Consider the following 20,709-nt stretch of genomic DNA (forward strand, 5'->3'; position numbering starts at 1 on the left):
TAAAACATCAGTCAGACCCTTCTCTCTAAATTGATGGGTAATGGTATCAACCTCCAGCTAAGCATTCCTTTTGGCTATGAATAGGTTGCCAAAGCACATCTCATTCCACCTTTTCAACTTGTACTTAACATGCTGCAATTGCTTGGTGAAGGAAAACATTGCAGTGTCATAAGAAGGCCTCCCTTCCCTCCACCAATCTAACATATAATCTTGAAGAGAAGCATCCCTCAACCACATAAGCTAGAACTTAAATGAGGGATTCTTTTCCATCCGAAACTTAGTAGCAATCAGAATGATTGGATAGTGATTTGAACCTCTCCAATCTAAAATCTCCAAGTTGGTAGTCGAGCTATCTTCCATTCAGAAGTAAGATACCAGGAACCTGTCTAGTCTTTCTGATATAGCCTCCACCCCATATCTCCTATTATTCCAGGTGAACAAACCATTAGAGGGTTGAACATCCACCAACTTTAGACGTTCAATGTTTCTTCTCAAGGGTCATGCAAAAGGGTCAAGCTTGGGATTACCTTCCCTCTTCTCTTCCATACTCAAAATAGCATTAAAATCTATTGCCATTATCTAGGGAAACAAAGGTGCAAGATAGAGAACAAATCATATATGTGACCAAAGAAAGGATTTTCCCATGAAATCAGAGGGAGCATAAACATTAGTGAAAAGGAGAATCTCACTAGTCTCACAACACGTGGCCACTAGAGAGATATAAGACTTGCTAGATAACCACAAAACTGGAACCAACTTGTGAGGATCCCATAAAAAAGCTAAGCCTCCAGAGCTTCCTAGAGCCCCAATACATTGACAAAGACATCTTGGCCAAATCTTAGCAACCGCGTTGAACATACTATCCATGGGTAACTTAGTTTCCTAAATGAAAACCACATCAGGAGAGTGAGACCTAATCAACTCTCGAATAGCCTTTTGTTTAGGGATGCTATTCATCCCCCTTACATTCCATGAGAGAACTATCAATTTTGTGGTTGAGAAAAGTGGGAATCAATGGTCTTCACAAAACCAAACTCCACTAAAGTCTCACCAGCTAACTTCACCTTTTCCTGATCTTTCTTCCTACCTACCTTAAGAGGCTTCTCCAACACACCTTTCTTGAGGACTTTTTGTTGAATTCCTAAAACCGGAGGAGTTACCTTACTTTTGCTCCCATCCTGTAGATCCTTCCTTGCACAAATCACATAGCATATGGGATTTAAATTATCTTGCATTTCTATACATCCACTTACTCCCATCTCACCCATAGGCCCAAAGGAGTCATCTGTGTCCATCTGGACCCCAACTGCTTCCTCCTATAGCTCAAATTGGGTAGAATTATTCTCTTCTGCACCTATTTCCCTTGCCTCCAAGAGATCTTGGCCAACAAGGATATTAGCAATCACTCCATAAAACTATTCCAAATCCTCAAGGGCATCAAACCTACTAAAAACCTCATCCTCCTACTTGTCCTTAAGAGTCCTCTTTAAGCCTCGAACCTTATTTCGAGCTTTCAGTGGAATGAAACCTTCCTTATCTATCTATTAGTTTAGATTTAGGACACATCCTCTACAAATGTCTGTATTCATGACAAATTCGACAACAAAATGACAATGTTTCATAGTCTAGCTATTGAATCCATGAGATTGATCCCAAACGAATCTCCATGTAATCAAGCAAGGGATTACTCAAGTCAATTTCAACACATACCGGAGCATAGGTAAGGACCTTCTTTTCCATAGTCTATCTTGAAGGACCAATTGGTTTCCCTAGTTTCACTATGACTAAGTTGAAGATTTCCTCTCTCCAAAATTCCAATGGAAACCACAAAACCCTCGCCCATACAGGAACCCGTGAAGGAATATCTTCTATAGGATTGAATCCAACATGCCAGGGTTTGATAAAAAGGCCCACTTGATTGTAGAAATAGGGCCCCCCTTCAAATAACTTACTTATATCTTCCATACATGTAAAAACTACCAAGAAATAGCCATTGGCCACCAACATTACATCCATTTCCCCCTTTGGACTCCATGTGCGATGAGCCCACGACTCTAGAAAGGGAAAGGAAACCCAAATACCCAAGAACTTACATATCAAAGCATGATTCAACAAATAATTGATGTCCTCTGCAACAGACTTAGGCCGAATCACAAGGACTGGCCTACTATCACTCTATGCCAAGCAACCATTTACTTTTGAAGGCTTAAAACCTCTAGATTGAGAAGAAGGCTCCCCCATGCCAGAACTATTCTTACCAAAAATTGGGTTCTCATGCATAATTAATGATGGACTGCTTCCAACTACAAAATCTTTAAGAGGAATGTTCATCCCACCAGATGAAACCCCTCTCAGAGCCATGCAAGGCCCAAACTAGACAAAGCACCAATGATCCCAAGCCATGCTAAAGAGAAAGCACCAATGATCCCAAGTCGTGCTGAAGAGAAAGCACCCAATAAAAGAGAAAAAACCCACACAAAAACTACAAAATACAAAATCCTACCTTGAGCGTCAGCAAAAAGACTCACCCCACCCAAAATGGCCTGCACACACAATTACCACCAGAGAGAAAAAGATCAACAACACCACCGCAATCTTGTTTCCACCCTACAACCCAAAGAGCACCCCATAGATGCCACCACAAATGGAGAAGCAAGCACATAAAAATAATCAAAGAAGGAGACCCCCTTGTCTCCACCCACACACCCCCGTTGTCTCAGATCGCCCATACCACCTGCATGCAAACACAAATCGCTCACCCAAATTAGTATATTGCACTTAACCGGAACTATATTTTGGCATTTGTAGATGTTTCTCTTCAATTCAAACATTTTTATAATCTTTTGTAATTGATTTGTAGGTACTGAGCCTCTCCTTTTGATCAGTGAGTTTGAATGCATGTGCATTCCCATTGTAATACTTTTAACAGAGTATACTTATTTTGTGGGTTCATCCCCACTGTGGTTTTTCCCCTAGCAGGGTTTCCACATACAAAATATTTGTGTTATGGTGTTGTGGTTGTTTTTTTATGTTTTTTCATCTCTCTCTTGATTAAATTTGTTGTGTTAAAAGAACAATTTAAAAATAAGATTTGCAAAACACCGATTCATCCCCCCTTAATGTTCCTTATTTCCAACACCCCTGTGCTCCGAAGAATGACACTAGGTATCACACACACTCTAAACCTAGGCTGACACCTAACAACCAAAGGACACAAGACACCTCAACATCCACAACTAAAATACAATATCAAAGACATAACCTCATCCACACCACAAGGCTCAACCAGCAAAGCACAAGACAACAAATACCAGAGGTTGCCCAACAAACAAGGCATAAGGAACTAGGACACATGTAGGGAAGAGTGTCATCGCATGTCATCACCATATTAAAGGGGAATTTTATGGGGTCCAGCCTCGACACCCGTGATACCCATGCAAAATCGTCTCAACCTTTGAGAGAATCAATGGACTTCGGTTTGCCTTTCCAAGGCCTTCCCAATCTCATCCCAAGTTTGTAATAGCACTCCAAGCCATGAGTGGGGCACCAAAAAAATTATTATCTTATTTAGATTAATTCCTAATACCCAACCCATCTTAGATTAATAAATTAATGTTATCACTTGTTTAACAAGAAAACTTTCAATGAGATTCCCTAATGGTCTAGATCTCTAGTTATTCTTACAAGGAACCTCCTAGTAGTCCATCTCTCACAACCCAACACTCCCTTGAAATCCCACTCTTCCAAGCAATGTTCCAAGGCCTTAGGGTAAAGCAATATACATAGCAAAAATGATCTATCATAATAATCGCATGATGGCCATTGGTCCAAAATGACATAATGCCCAAATGTCATAGCTCACATGTCATCTATCACATGATGACAATTGGTCCAAATTGACATAATACCAAAATTCCATAGCACACATCGTCTAACTCTAACCAAGAGCCATAATAGAAATCACAATAATCACAAGAAAGGCATAAATAATCTTTCTCAAGACAAAGAGTATCATTTATCCAATTTTGAACAAGAAAGACATCTTGGAACATCACAGAAAAATCGAAACAACCAAAAACCTCGCCTTTAAACAAACAAAAATCATCTCTGAGTGCACAATGACCACATAACAGAAAACCAATAAATTGGCACCTATATAGACTCAATTAGCACATATAGTGAAGCAGTCACCGATGAAGAGGAACCTCAAGGAGATCAGTCTAGACCGGTCAGCAAGAGTAAACACAACAGAAACACACAGAGATGATGGAGACAATGTAGAATAGATAGTTTTATTGCATGAAATTTGATTTAATCCAACCCGTAACAACCGGGTTACAACATACCAACACATAGGCCCGGTAGAATAGGTCCCAACCAGGACCTTGAATCGAAAGATCTATCTTCTAGGCACAGTTTATCTATTTGATACTCTGATTGATTCTAATTGATTGCATTCTAAATCATGATTACAAATATATATATATATATATATATATATATTAAACCAAAGGATCCAGTCAGCCCAAAAGGGATCAAAACCCGAAGAACAAGACCTAACGTGCAAAATGAACAAGGTCAGCCTCTGCCAAGAGATTCCTCTAGAAAATCCAAAGGATGAAATGTAGAAGGTCGTCCAAATGCCAAGGAACATCGAAATCAACTCTCAAGGCTCCACAAGCTTCAGAATGGGTTCCGATAGACCACCAAAATACATCTCAGGCAACCGGTAACAAGAAACTGTCATGGAAACCGGTAGCAATATCTTGTCAGAAAGTGATCCAAATGAGATGCGGTTTGAAAGAAAGAAAGATGATCAAGTCTTCAAGTAGAATCCAACTCCATAGGAACCGGTGAGCCAAAACCGGGACACACAGAAAGGAAAAATGAAACTGTAAACAGAAAACAAAACAAAAAGGAAAATGTATTTTTTGGTTGATGCAAGATTGTTGTGAACCAGGGATGCTTCTGCATCAAACATCCGGGGTTAATAAAAAAGTGACCCTCTCACTTTGTTGGAGTTAGAGGGAAACTAAGGCAGTCTACCTCTACCTGAGAAATCCAAGATGAATCTTCAATTGGTCTGCTCTTCCACTTCACAATATATTCTTTGTATTGAATGTTCTGGGTACTATGCCCAATCCTACTGTAGTCACATAAATCTGTCCATTTTAATTAAATGAATATATCGTATTTATTTGATTAAAAATCCACTAGCCATCAATTAATTAAATTAATATTTAATTAATTCATCCCCAAACATTCTTCTATTAATTAAATAAATTATTCAATTTATTTTAATTAATTCATTAAATCCAATACAAATCAATTAAATAAATAAAATCTATTTATTTAATTAAATCCCCCTATTCCTCTTTTAAATAAATTAAATAAAACATTTATTTAAATCATTATCCCCACCCCACTTGCATTTTCCTACAAATGCAACTTGCACATATTTATTGAAATAAATGAATTTTTATTTTAATAAAATCCTATTTTCCCTCACCCACCAAATCCACTTGCAAAATCTAATCCCCTTCTAGATTCTTCTAACCCCTTCCTAATTAGCCTAATCCATCCCCTAATTATTGTCACATTCCTAAGCAAAATGGAGTCACTTCTCAAATGGCCCAAAGTCTTGGATAACCATTGAAGGTTTTCAACCTTCAACCACCAAAAACCCCAAAGTCTTTGAAAACCATTAAAGGCTTCCAACTTTCAACCACTTAATCCACAAAGTCTCCAATAACCATTAATGGTTAACCCAAACCCTCCCACATGGTTAAAAAATTTGTTTTGACTCAACCTCTATCCAACCCAAGGGTCTTATCAAGCATTTAATGCTTTGACCATGATTATCTCTTAATCATTTGCACAAAGGTTTATCCTTGGATTAACTCCTAATCCAGTGGGTAATCCTAATTTAGGCTTGACTCTTAGCCTTTAGATAACCATGAGGTCTTCTCAGGCCTTTAATGCCTCCAACCTCTTCTCTCAACCCAATCCTGTGTTGACACTTGTCACTATTTTATTGGTGCAAATTGTGCACATGGATCCCCAACTTTCAAGCTTGACCCTTGATTAAACCTTTCAATCCTGGCCATCCATTGCTCCATTTTTCCTATAAATAGAGCCTACTCCTTCATAATCCAGATCCTAAAAACTTGTAAGCATTTAGACTATAGCCATTTTAGAGAGCATTTAGCAATAGCATAACTAAATATTGCCTTTTTGGTTAAAACACATCATTTTAGCATAAAAATAGCTTTTCATTTCATGTTTAGAGCTATTCTATAAATCTCAATCCTCCATAAGCATCCATAGTGCAAAAAGTTGCTGAGAGCTACACTATTTTGGAACTTGGAGAGGAGAGGAACAAGGGAGAAGAAACTAAGGCCATGCTAAGAGGTAGTTGGAGATGTCTCATGATCATTTGTTCTATTTATTAGATATATTTAGCATGTCTCTTTTAGTGTCTCTTTTGGAATGCCTTCATGCTTTAGTTTTTGATTGACTAACTCTAACATCTTGTGTGTTTTTGTGTTGTTTGATCTTAGACTAACATTGTGCCATTTAGGAGGGCATCATTTGGTGAACCCGACGTGAATCGAACACGCAACCTTCTGATTGATTTTTTTGAAATTAACATTTTTCTTGTTGAAATTGCCACACAGGTCGCGCTTCGGCGCTTTTGAACGCGTTTTAGCGCTTTTGCAACAATTTCTTTTAGCGCTATTGACTATAAAATAGCGCTATTAAAAATGTTCCAGCGCTATTGACAACATTTCAGCGCTATTGTCCAAGTTTCAGCGCTATTGACACAATTCAGCGCTTTTGTCTTCTCGGATTTATTTCTTCTTTAAGCGCTACTGTGTATAATAGCGCTTCTGATACCGCAGATTAGCGCGTTTGTATAAATTAGCGCTTTTGTATAAAAAGCAGAATAGCGCTATTGCGACAGAGTGTTGTCCAATTCGCTTTGTAACCCAAAATCAGCATTTAGGCTTGTGTAAGCCCACACTAACGTTTTGACCATTTACCAAGTGCAGGTTCTAATCTTGTTGTGTGCAGGAGGAGGAGGAGTTAGTAGACGCCATAAAATCTTTTCTTTTTGCTTTCTTTAAAAAGTTGGTTAAAAAGAATTCATTTTCCTTTTTTGCACAAAATTAAAAATCAAACCTCACATTTTACTTTGAAGGGCATAAAACGAACCTAACACTTGTTTTTGGTGCTTAAAAAGAACACTCACCTTTCTTTGCAAAATAAAAAGAACAACAAAACTCAAAAGTTTTGCTTTCATTGCAAGTTAGGGATGCATTTTTGTTTTGGGTGCTTAAAATTAATCCACTTGTCTTTATTTTTGGCAAAAACAAAAAAAATTTCTTCAAAACAAAACGTGTTTTTCATTAAGTTGACCAGGATTTCTCAATTCTAGATTACAAAACATATTGCTTTGAAGCTAAAAATGAACACCATGGCTATTGGAGCAACATCTCCAAATAGTTAAAACACATTGCAAATGCGGGACTAGAAAGAACAAGTGAATTTCGTGTTTGGCACGCTTGTGCACAAAAGTCAGTCGAGTGGTCCTACTTCTAACACACACTATCCTCTCCCTTGGCTCTCGTGGTCCTAGGTGCAAGAGAAAAGTGTTAGTAACACTCAAAATTTTATCTTTTTAAGAGAGGCCTGCCAAGGGATCGATACTCTTGGGAACGACCTCGAGCGGAAATCCTTCGAGCCGCTATAGAAATCAGGTGAGAGCGAAAGCTGTAGCCTTGGGTATAGTTGTTCCTACAGTGTAACTGGCCGAAAGGACAAATGGGCCCCACCACCAGTTACAAGGCTCTTAAGTGAGTCACTGCAGAATGAACTTATGTCCAAAAACATCGAACATGACTAAACACCTTTAAATAGTAGCCCACCTGTTCTATTGATTGAGGATATTTGAGATACAATTTAGTGCAAGAGCATAGAAGGTTTTGCTCCCAAGATACTCACCATACATATTTCCTTGAGTAGAAACATAGCTTTTTGAAAAGTCACTTGTGGCTTGATAAAAGTGGTGACTCCCCCATCATAGGGATCATCTATTTGTTATGCTCGTGCAAGACTTAGTATATCACATCCTTACCTGCCACGGCGGGATTCATAAGGTATGTAGTACCAAAGTCGAAGAAATATCAAGATGTGGGCTAAATTTATCACAACTGGCCATTTGACCTTAGGGATAAAAAGTGTTTGAAGTGTGTTTGTTTTACAGACCTAGAGAAAATTGAGCCGACTTCAGGCTTTGGAATTACACCTTAAAATAAATCTAAAGGAAGGGTCAAAAACAAGTCCAAAAATTGGGTTGATCTAGACCCATACTCATTTGTGCCTTTGAGGCTACAATCTTGTGTTTGTGTGCTTGCTTTGTTTTCTTGTCAAAGAAAAATCAGAAAATCAATCCCAAAAACAAAGTATTCATCCAACATCTGTCAACACAACCAAAAATACCAAAAACAAAGTGCAAACAACAAAGAGTCAAATTTTATGACCATTCTTCACATCTTGCGAAAGAAGAAGTGTCATCAGAATATTACCTTGAAAAGAAGACCATTAAGCTCAAAGGCTTTGATCAAAAGGAGGAAATTCTTCTATCTCAATAGACAAATCTTTGTCTCCCATAGAGTCTTTCTACATCGCATGCGTCTATACCTTCAAGGTAAAACAAACGAGTTTGATTTAGAATCATTGAACAGCAGAGCTTTTATGCAATATAGAGCTCTGAGTTATCACAAAAATCAAGGAGGAAAGATTAATCCCAACTTCTTCCCAAACATCTGTATCACCTACAACATAGCTCGAGAAGTGCCACCAACACCCGAAAGGGAAGAGATAGAGTTTGTCCCATTTGTGACACAAAGTTTTTATTGAAGTTGAAAACAAAACATCCATCATCTCACTCATACATCATCACTTCATCATCAATCCATCCCAAAACTCTCAAAACATTAAGAGGTTCTTGTCCCAAGATTCCTTTTTAGATATTGCTTGAAATCAAAAACATCACATCACTTTTAGATTGTTTCTACATCTAGGATAAGCTCATCCTAAGAGACACATCTACGTAGGTTAAAACTAGTTCATGAGTGAATCCTCTCATTGCTAGGTAGTCAAAATCTGTAACACATCTCAGATTTCTCTACACCTTATCACATCCCAAAATCATCAAAACAAACAAGCAATTCAAAGAAGGAATTTCGGTTACATCTACCTTAAAGTGCTAGAGATCTACATACAACACAATCCACCAACCATCAATCTTTCATTTCATCACCAACTCATCATCATCTTCAATCAACTTCAAAACAAACTTGCAAACAAAATGGCTCAAACCCGATCACGATCAAGGCAACGAGAAATAGAAATTGAGGAAGAAGAGGACAACCTCAATGAATTTCAAGAAGCACTTGGAGGAAATGTAAATGATGAAAACCCAAGTACTCCCACCCCTTCAACAATCGAAAGGGTTCAGCATAACCCTCACTTTAACAGATTATTTGATGAAATTCTCAGGAGCAATGTGGATGCTCACTTCTTAAGACTTGCTCAAGAAGGAGCCAAACTTCCTTCGGACTTTGATCTTTCCCAATTAAGACAAGCATCAGAAAGACAAAGTCGCCATGAGGAGGAAAGAGGTAGAAATCACATCAGATATAACATCCCTCGAGGTAACCCACCACCTCCTCCTCCAAATGAAATGGAGATGTTGCGGCAACAAGTTGAGAATCTCGCCCAACAACTTCATAGTGGTGTTAAGACCAGTCAATTCTCACTTAACGACATCTGTCCCTATCCGTTTGATAGGAATCTTTATATGCCACCCTTTCCACGCGGGTTCGAAACACCAAAATTCGAAAAATATAGAGGAAAGGGAGATCCCCGCGATCATGTCCGAGAATTTCATTCCGCTTGTCTCAAAGTCGCATATGAAGACACATACCTAATGCGCCTTTTTCCCCAAAGCTTGGGAGGAACAACCACATCATGGTTTTCCCGACTTCCAGGTGGCATTAGAACATTTGAGGAACTCATCCAGAAGTTCCTATCTCATTACTCTTATAATATTGAACGCGACATCACCATGGCTGATCTATGCAACACCAAACAAAAACTAGGTGAATTATTCTCAATATTCCTGCAACGATGGCGCCAAATGTCTAGCAGACGTTCTCTTCAGTTACCTGAACGAGAACTAGTGGAAATTTTCATTTCCAACTTAAACGAAGAAATGGAATTTCACCTGGATGTCAAAGATACAGATTCTTTTAACGATATGATCACCAAGGGTATAAAATGTGAACGGGCACTCATCAAAAAAGGACTCATCAAAATCTTTAATGAACCCAAAGATGGTCCTCGCCCGCGCTTCAATAGTGATAAACCAAACTTCTGGAATAAGAATAAGAATATCGTCAACGATGGAGTTGTGGATGCTCGGACTGTCCAAAATGCACAACCTGTGGTTCGGTTTGCAGGACAAAATCCTCCACCTCAAAATAACACAAATGTTCTTCCTAATCAAGGTCGCATCACATCTCAGGATGAACCAAGACCTCGTCCACAAAAACAAAAACGCACATACACTCCCCTAGGGGAACCCATTGAAACAGTGATGCGACAACTCATTTCTCAGAATTTGATCACTCTACCTAAGCTATCCAACTATGAACCTCAGGTCAAACCAGCGTGGTGGCGAGATACTGAACACTGTGAGTTTCATCAAGGAAGAGGACACAAGACAAGTAATTGTCACCGATTGAAAGATCTCATTCAGGATCTTATTGACCGAGGAGAAATTGAAATTGAAGGGCATGACCCAAAAACAACCAATAATGATCATCAGATGTTCAAGAATCCACTTCCATCGCAAGATCAAAGGGGTCCTTCCACTTCCAGACGAGGTCCTGATACCACTGATTATACGCAGGCTGCGTATAACTACACTGTCAATCACCTGTATGATGCCAGTGAACAAATTGCAACTATCACCTTCAAAAATCCCACCTCAAATTGCAATGTTGTTACACGTCGTGGCAAGGTCACCATCAAGGCAGCTCCACAAGGTGCCACCTCCATCCCAAAGCAGTACAATCTTGTGGAACAATTAGATAAAACCCCTGCGCTCATATCCATTTTGGAGCTTTTGCGCCTGTCACCATCTCATAAAACTATCTTGGATCAAGCACTCCAAGAGGCGTCAGTCCCTGCAAACTTAAATACGGACCAGTTTCAAGCCATGGTTGGAAATCTAAAGTCATCACCTTGTCTCACTTTTTCTGAAAGTGACAACTCTTCGTTCCAACAACCTCATAACGCCTCACTCCACATTGAAGGCTTTCTCAACCAACACAGGATCAAGCGAGTCTTGATCGATAATGGAGCAGGCCTAAACATTTGCACACTACAGTTGGTCACAGCATTGGGATATGCAATAGAATCAGTGGATCCTCGCAAGAAGATCACCATCAAGGCCTATGATGATGCAGAGCGTTCATCCAAAGGAGTTGTGGTACTACCAATCCGAGTGGGCCCTGTGGTAAAGCATATCATTTGTCAGGTTCTGGACCTTCCTCTGCCATATAATCTATTATTAGGGAGACCTTGGATACATGCCATGCAAGCTGTTCCATCTACCTACCATCAATGTATCAAGTTCCCACATAATGGTGCAGAAATCACAATCCTGGGCGATGCAAATCCCTTTGCTTTTTGCCATAATATCAGCCATCAACCAGAGATTACTGTTCCTAATAATAGAGAAGCCATTTCCTCCACATCATATGTAAATCCCGCCTCTCTTGCCAGTTCAAACACCCCTATGCCCAAGCAAGAAAAGCTAAAGATGAAAGTAGCAGAGGAAGGTCCTGGAGAATACAACTTGAGTCAGCTCTTTTGTGTGGGACAAATGCCCACTTCTCCTAGAACACATGGTAAACCACAGCAGTTGCTCCAGCAACCACTAATCACGCCAGCATGTGCCTTAACCCCTTTCATCCTTGGAAAGAGTCAAGAGGAAGAAACACAAGATGAGGACCTAGCGGACTGGATCTATAAAGATCCCATCACCACTGACAAACCACAAGTTACACTTCCTACGGAACAGTATGGCAAAGGCCTCCTCATTATGCAAAGAATGGGATATGATGGTCAGAGTGCTTTGGGATACTGCAAACAAGGACGACATGAACCTCTGCTACCAGAATTCAAGCCCAAAGGTAATACAGGCCTAGGCTTTGAAAAAGAGATCCTTCCTAAACTCAAATTCAAAGGAAAACCCAACAAACCATTTTGCCCACCTACTGCAAAGAGGACACCTTTCATAATCAAAGCACCATCAAACACTATCCCCACTGCCCCATCGAGGCTCACAAACCCACCACAACCATCTACAATGCCAATCATCCCACCAAATGAACCAGTAATCCCATCAGCAACACCATTTGTAGCAACAACTGTATGGAAACCTACAGCAACATCTATGGCACCAGCCATTCCCATAGAAGCCACTAAATCAACACTGCCGATACTTCCAATGACAAATCCATTAAACCCCATCACGGTTCCTGCAGCACCGATCACCACAAAAGTACATAAACCAATCACGCCTGCAGTATTTAACTCCAAAGACATCCCAATATGGTATAGCAATCGGATGCTGGAAAGTGATTCAGAGACCGACTCACATGAGTGGGAATTTGATTCTGTACAGCTTAACACTTCAGATGAGGAAGACACATCACCACCTCCGCCCCGCAAAGACATCCCTGTTTATGGAGAAGCACAGATAAAGACCACTTGGGTATCTGAGCTGGAAACATCTTCCACAGACCCTACATCTCATCCTATGCCTGATTCTGATAGGGAGAGTACCATCAATGACCTTCACCACACTGTCTTAACCCTCACTGATACCTCTAACGAACTTAACTTAATCGATGAAGTAATGCCCATTATCCACCCTGAACTCATTGAATGGAACCAACCAAATCCCCCATGTCTTGACCTCTTCCAGAATGATGAGGCTATCATTGACTTTTTGGAATTAAGGGATAATCTACCAAGCGAGGATCACAAAGCTGGATTCGCCATTGAACTTAATAGCGCAGCATACTTTGGGGCGGATGCCAAACCCTTCAGCTGCAAAAATATAACAATAAAACATGGATCTTCCAGTGAAAACCACACTGTGGCACTATTTGATCCGACAAAAGTAAAAAGAAAGAGCGTATCCAACGGTGAAAACCTCTCTGAGGTGCCTGAGGATGAAGGGTTTGACATTCTCCCTGCTAATACACAACAAGAACGATCAACGATCCTCATTGAGGAGACCAAAGAATACAATGTGGGGACTCCTGAAAACCCTCATATCATACATCTGGCATCTCTTCTCACTCCAGAGGAACAGCCTCAATTCATAGAGTTCTTCCAGAAGCGTCAGATCAACTTCGCATGGTCATATGCAGACATGCCTGGGCTTGACCCTGATTTAGTCATGCATCATCTCACAGTAGCAACAGGAGCCAAACCTGTCAAGCAGAAGCTTCGTAAGATGCATCCTCAGATTGCCGTGCTAGTCAAAACTGAACTTAAGAAACTCCTGGATGTTGGTTTCATTAGACCAATTGATTATGCAGAATGGATATCCAACATTGTACCAGTTGGCAAACCAAAAGGGGGCATCCGCATTTGTACAGACTTCAGAGATCTGAATAAGGCATGTCCTAAGGATGACTTCCCCCTTCCAAATATCGACATCATAGTGGATCTAACAGCAGGACATGCCATGCTTTCACTCATGGATGGATTTTCAGGATATAATCAAATAAAGATAGCACCAGAAGATCAACATAAGACAGCCTTCACATGTCCATGGGGCACATACTGCTGGAATGTAATGCCTTTCGGTCTAAAGAATGCAGGAGCAACCTATCAAAGAGCAATGACCACCATCTTCCATGACATGATGCATACTATGATGGAAGATTATGTGGATGATTTACTAGCAAAATCACTTACTAGAGAAGGACATCTTCACATCTTAGATAAAATCTTTGATAGACTGGAACAATACCATGTTCGACTCAACCCAAAGAAATGTGTCTTCGGAGTGACCTCTAGGAAGCTTCTAGGATACATTGTCTCAAGCAAAGGCATTGAGGTCGATCCAGCAAAGGTTAAAGCAATCATGGACATGCCACCTCCAAAGAATATCAGTCAGCTAAGAACACTACAAGGACGGCTTCAATCTATCCGCAGATTCATTGCACAATTGGCTGATAAGTGTCACCCATTCACACACCTGCTACACAAGAACATCCGCTTTCAGTGGGATGACAGATGCCAGCAAGCATTTCAGGCGCTTAAAGACTATCTCATGAATCCACCATTGCTGATGCCACCAGATCCAAGTAGACCATTATTGCTCTATATCTCAGCAACAAGTACAGCATTGGGTGTACTACTGGCACAACATAATGCAGAAGGAAAAGAGTGTGCTATTTACTACATCTCTCGCACACTAGTTGGCTATGAACTCAATTACACACCTATTGAGCGAGCTTGCCTAGCAGTAATCTTGGCAGCCACTAAATTGTGACACTATCTGTTGACACACAAGGTACAACTTCTCGCAAAGATTGATCCACTCAAGTACTTACTTAGCAAAGCAGCATTGACAGGTCGCTTGGCCAAATGGGTGATGATTCTAAGTGAATTTGACATCGAGTACGTGGACCGTAAAGCTATCAAAGGTCAAGTTATTGCAGATCAGTTGGCCGATGCACCACTCATAGGCGATCATCCCCTCATTTCCAATTTTCCAGATGAAGAGATATTCATGATCACAACAGCACAACCATGGAAACTATATTTTGATGGTTCATACACTAGGCACGGCTCGGGGGCAGGCATTCTGTTTATCACACCTCAAGGTGATAGCATCCCAAAGTCTTACAGGCTCACATTTCCATGCACAAACAACATAGCAGAGTATGAGGCCTTGATCACAGGACTCAGGCTAGCCATACAATGGAAATTAAAAGAACTACAAGTATATGGCGACTCCCAACTGGTCATTCGACAAGCAACAGATGAGTATCAGACCAAGGATGATAAACTCATGCCATACAAACAAATGGTGGACACTCTAAAGACATCATTTACTATTATCACTTTTGAGCAGATACCAAGAGATCAGAATCGAGCTGCTGACGCTATGGCTACCATCGCATCTCTACTAGATCTTCCATAGAATTCAACACGCTACGAGTTCTTGGTAGAACAGCTTTGGATTCCCGCTTATGATATCCCCGAATCCGAAATGATATGTCGCCTTGTCGGTTCTGAATCCCCATGGTACGGTGATTTCTACACCTATCTCCGCGATCACACCCTTCCTCCCGACCAATCAAATAACCAACGTAAAACCTTCATTCGCCAAACTGCTCGATATACCATTATTGCTGAAACCCTATACCGACGTAGTCTTGATGGTACTCTCCTTCGATGTCTGGAACAAGATGAGATAACAAAGGCTTTGGAAGAGGTACATGAAGGAATTTGCGGGACTCACTCAAGTGGTTCATCACTAGCCAAAAAGATCATGCGAGCTGGATACTATTGGCCATCTATGGAAAAGGATTCCTACTACTTTGTCAGAAAATGCAAGAAATGTCAAGTTCACGGTGACCTGATACATGCACCGGCCCAAGAACTGCAACCAATTACAACACCATGGCCTTTTTGTCAATGGGGCCTTGACCTTGTGGGTAAGATTCATCCATCTTCATCCAATGGCCATAAATTCATTATTACCGCCACCGAATATTTCACCAAGTGGATCGAAGCTGTTCCACTTACCCAAGTCACCGGCAAGCAGATCGCCTCATTCATCCTCAACTACATCATCTGCTGGTATGGTGTGCCCATGTCCATTGTCACAGATAACGGTCTTCCTTTCAAAAATCAGGATGTCCGTGAGCTCTGTGAGAAATTTCATATCCAACACCGCTTTTCCACTCCCTATTACCCACAAGGCAATGGTCAGGCCGAAGCATCCAATAAAAACATACTGAGGATCCTAAAGAAAACAGTCGATGATGCCGGTCGTGATTGGCATGTTCAATTGAATCCAACATTATGGGCATATCGAACTAGCATTCGAACCCCTACAGGTGCAACTCCTTATTCATTGGTCTATGGTGCAGAAGCTATCTTGCCTATTGAGGTCGAGATACCATCATTACGAGTTTCCTTGCATAATCTCATCGATGATGAAACCTACAGAGTCTCCCGTCTTCAGGACTTAGAGTTACTTGATGAGAAGCGACACGCTGCATACAATCACCTCAAAGCCTATCAGCAGCGCATGAGCAGAAGCTACAATCACCGAGTTAGACCTCGTACATTTGAGGTAGGTGATCTTGTTCTACGAGAAAATCCTCGCAACCAACCAAACAGAGAACATCAAGGTAAGTTTGAATCAAACTGGCTGGGCCCATATGTTGTCACTGCTGTGTTCGGGTCCGGGGCATATCAGTTGGCTACTTCAGAAGGAGAACCGCTCGCAGATCCAATCAATAGCATGCACCTCAAACGGTTTTATACCTAAGGTATACAGAGCATCAGGCTCCCCTACATATCAAGAAAATATCAAAAACATTCAGAAAATGTCCTGAAGAAAATACAAAAACATTCAAAAAAGTAAAGAAAAATCATGCATCCAAACGGTGAACAACCACTCCGGTGGCACCTTGGGTAAGTACGGTGGTGAAAACCTGGCAAACAGGCGCCACTCGTAAAAACAATGGCTCCAGTATCTTTCAGGCTCGTTGCGATCACATTCATACACACACACATCCATCCATCCAAACTATGGCTTGTTATTTGATCTGCAATTAAGAAAGTACTCCACGCGTCTAGCATCCCACCTTTTCATAGTCCGGTCTAAAAACTGGGGGCAATACCCTTACCCTCGTGATGGAAGTGAATTCTACATTGTCTTATGATTCATTAAGTTCTTCATTCAAGCAATCATCAAAATACCAAAAACATTCAAAAACTATTACACAAAATCCAAAAACATTGAAAAACCATCAAAAATCACCCAAAAACATGACAACACTTTGTACATATTCATTCGATCAGATACACAATAAACATTGACAACTACTCACACACTGACCATTTACCAATCAACCAAAACAATCGACATCAACAATCCAAAACTGTCTTTAAAACAAGGATGCATCCTTCCTTACCAAAACAAAGACAAGATGACATTTTGTTTGACAAGAAAATTCTGTTAGGCTATCAAATACTTGGTTGATTTGTGAGTACAATCGTTTGTTTATCTGTATCAGGATCTTGCAGCATTGTTTTGTTTTGTTTGCGCATTATTCCGATGAAGTTCTGGGGCATGTACTAATGGTGTCTACGTGGGAAGTTCATTGAGCTACGTGATCTTATGCCAAATGCAGTCATGGATCACTACGGCTTGCTGACTACAGCGTATACCTCGACCATATGGGCATGAACCATTACCAAGGATCCTTATTCTTTATTCTTTATGTATATACTGTTTGTTTGCAGGTACACTGCTCATTCTTTGGTTCCTCCTCATCCAATTTGGATAAAGGTTTTATCTCTTAGTATGGTATGCACTTGTCTCAGGATATGATCAGCCTAAGATCAAGGAGGACGATCCAAGTCATGCATGAAAGGAGATAATCCTTGTCTGTTCCGCAAGCAATACTCTGGTCGACTTGACCCTTATATCAAGTCGTTTGTATTAACTTGCTATATAAAATCCATGAAAGAAATACTCAGGTCATCTTGAATTATTGTGTCAAGATGCTTGTATTCTCTTCCAACATTTTTTAAGCTCAATGATGAAAATAGAGCACTATGGATCGTCATTTCACCTCATCTATTTATATCTTGCATTCCGTTGCATATCACCCATCCATTCATTCATATGTAGGCTTTTTACATGTAAAAATGATTAATAAAAGCTGGTCTTGGATACAATCACGACCGAGTACTCTGATACATCATCAATGCATTATGCAAAGTCTTAAAACAACCTTGCATTCCTCATAATCATATCATCCTTGCATTTAGGTGCATCTTGCATTACGTCCATTCATGTCATTTTTACACATAAACGTTGCATATAAGTTCATTATTGACATTAGTTGCAGTAAAATCATTTTCATCATGGCATCAATCATCAATAATTAGATCCATTCATGGGATTAAATTATCTTTGATTGTATTAAATCATTTTATAAGCATTCATCTTATATCAATTATCCATTATCATTTTATTAAACTTTTCATCATTTATCATTTGCATTCATTTCTTTATAGTTAAAAGATGCATTCATTCATTACTAAGTATCTTATAATGTTCATTTTTAGGATTCATTCACATTGCATTAAGGTGCAGTTATTATCCCCATTAGTTATCGTATCATCCCATTATCATTTGCACTTACCAACATATTTAAAACGCATTTAGAATCATTCATTTAGGCATTATCATATAAACACTTGTACCTTACATTTGTTTATTCATCTACATTCATTTTAATATCATCATATAAACACTTGTACCTTACATTTGTTTATTCATCTACATTCATTTTAATATCATCATATAAACACTTGTACCTTACATTTGTTTATTCATCTACATTCATTTTACATATCATCATATAAACACTTGTCCTTTACATTTGTTTATTCATCTGCATTTATCATATAAACATTTGCACTTAAACATTTTGTTTATCCATATTACATTCATCTAAAACACACATCTAGCTGCATATTTATACATAAAATCATTGCATTAACATTGTCACATAAATCGTCTCATCATTACATCGCAAAAAGGAAACATCATAAAATCTTGTTCATCCATCAAAAACATAAGCATATATCATCTAGATGCATATCCATACATAAAAACATTTCATCTAACCATTGCATTTACATCATCACATAAATCATTGCATCATTATATTACATATATAAATCATCGCATCATTAACAAAATAGGAAACATCAAAAATCCTGTTCATGCATCAAGCATAAGCATATATCCTCATCATGGCATTCCATACATAAAGCATTACATCACCAATCATATACATCATACACATATAAACCTGCATTCATATGTCAGTATCTCACATCATAAATCATCATAAAAACATGCATAAAAGAAACATCTCGTATACATCTAAGCAATAAATAATCATCATGCATAAACATCCATACATCATCACATGCATATCATCACAAAATGGGATCTCCTCATATATATCATCTCATATATCAGAGTACAATGAAGTCTACAAAATCGGCTACCAAGAGCCATCCAAGATACAGTCCAACAACTAGACAAAGATACAATACATAGATGCAAAGATGCTCTCTCAAATGCCACTCTGGCCAGATGTTGTACCTGCCCCACCCCTACCTACTCCACCACTGGTACCGGCACCACCTGATCCATCTCTCCGTGGAGGCCTCATCGAACCCCCACTCCCTCCTGCATCCCCTGATCTCTCCTGCCGTAAAGGACCCATCACTCCCCCACTGCTCTGCATCCTCTGTGATCGCTCGGATCTGGCCTGCCGCATCTGGGTATAGCTGAGAGCTCACTGGCTAATCGGTACCACCTGCTCATATAACCCCCGCCAGTACTCTATCTCCGCCTGAGCTCGTCGTATCTCTCTCATAATCTCCCCTGATGGCCCCTGCGCACCAGTCCGCACTCTCTCCTGCAGCTCCGCCAATCTCTCCACTGCCGTATCTCTCTCCTGCAGCACCACTGTCAGCTCTGCCTCATGTGCAAATAGCTGCACATCCCTAGCTGCTACCTCCGCCTCTAATCTCTCTACCCGGGTCTGCAAATAATCTATCATGTGCTCCCGCAGATCCCCAGTAGCTCCCTCCCCCGTGGCCATGGCTGCTGCACCTGTATCATCCCCTCCACTAGGTCCCTCCCCTGCACCACCCTCTCCTGCACCTGTATCCATAGGGATCTCTCTCTCCATCCCCCTCCCACTCAGCTGCACTCCTCCCTGCATCAAAGGACCCTGTGATATCTGCAGTGGTAACCCCCCTCTCCCTCTCCGCTGTCTCGGCATCCCCATCCCTCCTCCACCTCCTCCACCTCCTCCACCACCTCCTCCACCACCACCTCCTCCTCCTCCTCCTCCTCCTCCTCCTCCATTTCCTCCTCCTCGGCCTCCTCCTCTCTGTCCTCGTCCCCTCTCATCCTCAAACAATGGGATCGGCTCCGCTAGATCTGCTATCCGTCGAATCGGGTGCGCCGCCCGATACTGGGTATACTCTGCTGTAACCCCTGCATCAACGACCCTCGGTCGTAGATCCCATGGCCTCGCCTGCAGTGTCTGGAACTCTGCCAATGCCTGATCATACGGTAGCTCTGGACCCCATGCATACCGCTCTCGAATAACTCGAGCATACTCTCCTGATCCGCTCGGCAGTCCCTGCTGCTGTCCAAACTGCCTCATCACCCGTCCTGGCACCTGTCTCTCTACGTGATAAGAGGTCCTCCCAATGAGGAATCAGGTCATAAAGCAATACGGCAGTGCCTCTGCATCATCCTCCCATGGCTCACAC

The sequence above is a fragment of the Cryptomeria japonica genome, chromosome 5 (genome assembly GCF_030272615.1).
Source record: "Cryptomeria japonica chromosome 5, Sugi_1.0, whole genome shotgun sequence".
In the NCBI taxonomy this organism is placed as follows: Eukaryota; Viridiplantae; Streptophyta; class Pinopsida; order Cupressales; family Cupressaceae; genus Cryptomeria; species Cryptomeria japonica.